The sequence below is a fragment of the Hesperophylax consimilis genome, chromosome 6 (genome assembly GCF_061612785.1).
Source record: "Hesperophylax consimilis isolate HC1 chromosome 6, BYU_Hcon_1.0, whole genome shotgun sequence".
Taxonomy (NCBI): Eukaryota; Metazoa; Arthropoda; class Insecta; order Trichoptera; family Limnephilidae; genus Hesperophylax; species Hesperophylax consimilis.
In genome coordinates, this window is record NC_142841.1 from 23,466,279 (window position 1) to 23,469,565 (window position 3,287).

The following is a 3,287-nucleotide window of genomic DNA, read 5'->3' on the forward strand; positions in this document are numbered from 1 at the left end:
TTCATGCACATGTATGTATATATAACACACATCTACATGCGCATATTATGCAATTGAAACAAATACCTTATTACGTACACACATATATATATTATATATTATAAAAAAATGATAAAATTAAAACATTTTAATTTTATCATTATTTTGTGGTAGGTCAACAGTGGTGGCATCTAACAACAATAAAAACTAAAGGTAAATGTTTATATCTGAGTGGCAATTCATGATTTGGATTTTAAAGAAAGTTGAGGACAGACAGATATTTAAAATTATATTTAATATTAATTTCAATTGATAAAGATAATACGGTTTTAGTCGTTATCATATTAACTAATTTAATAAAGTTATTTTCTCTGAGCCATGGTCAACTGAGTTGTTAGAGCGATTCCCATATTGATTGTTGGTGTCTTCAATTATTTATGTAAAAATCGATAAAACTGAATTAGGTTAAAGGTTTTGTTGGGGTATATAAAGCTGTTGGAGCAATCTTACTTTATAATGTAGTTAAAGGCACTATGAAAACTGTATATTACGTTTATAAAACGTTTGTGGCAGCGAATTTATTGAAAAACAAATGGGTAGGTAATGTAACTTTGTCAACTGGTTTGTGTTAAATGCAGTCATGTGCAGTGGTTTTTAAATGTAGTTTATTCGCTGTGTTGGGCAGTAAACTGTAATCCACATCTGATAAATAAATCTTATCTTTAATTATATCTCGCACGCGCTTGATAGTACTTATTATTAGACCTAGGAATACATGTATTAATTTGTATATTAGTATTTATGTAAAACCGTAACTCCCAACTGCTCCCAACCGTCTGGAGCCAGTGAGACTATGGCATCCCCAATTGGGGTGTGTTGTGTTTTTGAAGTTAGTTAGGAGGGGAAGGAGATGGTTAAGAGGAAGGTGGGAGAGTACTTGGCTTTTCAAATCTGGTCATTAAACACGGCCAAAGTCATTTCAAGTAATGTTTCAATTCTGAATGGTGGTCTTACTGGTGAACGATACTGAGATATACGATATTCCACGTGCCTCAAAACATACAAACATCCAATAAGAGGTGTTATTTTGAATAGCCCGCTATTTCGGTGGATGTTACTTTTAAAGCTGTTATTTTTTGACATTTGACTAGTAAAAACTACGTCATTAATAAAATTGGAACAATACACGCTTCAACAACGCATTCAAATTATTAAAATTCACTTGAGTGAATCAAATGCAAATCATCTTGAGTGATGAGGCCCATTTCCACCTCGGTGGCTTCGTCAACAAGCAAAATTGTCGCATTTGGGGCTCGGAAAACCCAAGAATTATTGTTGAAAAGCCTCTATATCCTCAACGTGTGACTGTTTGGTGCGGTTTATGGTCCGGTGGAGTCATTGGACCTTACTTTGTCGAAAATGAGGCTGGAACAACAGTTACGGTGAATGGATTGCGCTATCGAGAGATGATTAATATTTTTTATAGCCAAAATTGGATGGTATTAATCTGGACAACGTTTATTTTCAACAAAACGGCGCCACGTGCCACACAAGCAAAGAAAACATTGATCTTTTACGATTGAATATCAAAATAACACCTCTTATTGGAAAACCCTGTACTATATAAGTCTAATAATATACTAGTGAGAGCCTTACCTTTTGACCATAGAGGCCGTCAGTAATTTATTTAATTCATAGATATTCCAATAATAACATAAGCACGTTTATCAATTCTGTGGTTACGACCCTTGACAAATAATTCGGAGATCGCGGGTTCAAATACCGATGGCGTGCGTAACAGAAGTTTATTTTATTAATTTCTGATTTCTTTTTTGGTCTCAAAACATTTCCAGATGCCACAGATCCTTTTTCTCCTTTTAAGGAATCACATAAAAAAACTATAAGGTAATCGTTAGAATTGTGTTTTCAGATCATAGTAAATCATTTGCTCTTGAAGATTTATTGACAATATCGGATATCTTGTTTGCAGGTACTTGAATATCCATACACAGTGATGCCGTCATACGACCCCATGAATAATTCAGTTCACTGAACTGCGGGCATATAATACTTTTGTCATAGGGTCTGACGAGAGGCTCACTCGTAACCTAATATCAAAAGTTCAGCAAGTTTGAATTGAACTAATATTGCGGTAGTTAAATGGATCGTTATAATAATCATTGCACGCTATGAGATACTCGTGCTGTAAAATTTTATAATAATTTTTTTTTTCTTAGACCCAGTTGTTGAACAAAATTGTAAAATTGTCCTCAAATAGCCATTTAAACTCCGATTTTAGCTGCGTTGCAGATTTCCGTCAACAACATGATAATTGTCCTCTTCTGCTGATCACAATTTGTTCAAAAGATGAAACGGACTTAAAATCCGCATTTAACGGTAACCTTTCAGTTGTAAAAACAACAAAATGGCGCTGAGTGGCCAATTGATGACTACGTCATACATGAATTTCTGCGAAATAACTGGCAATTAGCGTGTATAATATAAAAAGAAATAAAGCTCAACTTTATATAAAACACGTTATTTGTTATTTGCAAATTTGAAATACATTGATGAGTAGCAAGTGCTTGCTAAAACAGGCTATTTTTCATTAAAGCAAACAAAAAATGGGTATTTCTGATTTATTAAAAATCTCTTTATATTATTCGTAATCCGGTTAAAAACAGGATTGCATGCCTTTTCCTGATAAACTTTAAGAAAAATCCTAATATTTCGGATCACGTGTTCATGCACCTTGATAATATGTAATGATGAAAAGCGAAAATATTGTGATATTTATGAATAAAAGTTAAAAGTATAAAAGTTAGTAAGTTATGAAATCAGAAACCTATCAATTCATTCATTAAGGGCCTGCAATCCCGTTTTTAACAGGATTACTAATAATTTTAAGAGATTCTTAATAAATTAGCAATAATAATAAGCTCCGTGTATGAATACGATAATAAAAAGACATAGTTCATATAATTTGCGTAATGATAATTAATAAAAAAAAATTGTTTTTATTTCGAATTTTCATTTCTGAATTTCAATAAGATTTTTCATTCTCATCATTTGCAAAAAAAAAAGAAATTATGTAAAATTTTGTCTTAAAAATACAGTATATATATGTTAATTTAACATTCTATGAATATTTTATATAATATTCTCATTGTATGTATTTCAAATAGAGTGAAAAAACAATAGGTGAACCTTTGCATAGAGTAGCGCGATCTCACTTAGTCTCTTTCTATTTCAGACATTCATACATTTAAGACATTTGTTTGATATCACGTTAGTTCATTAAATCAGGG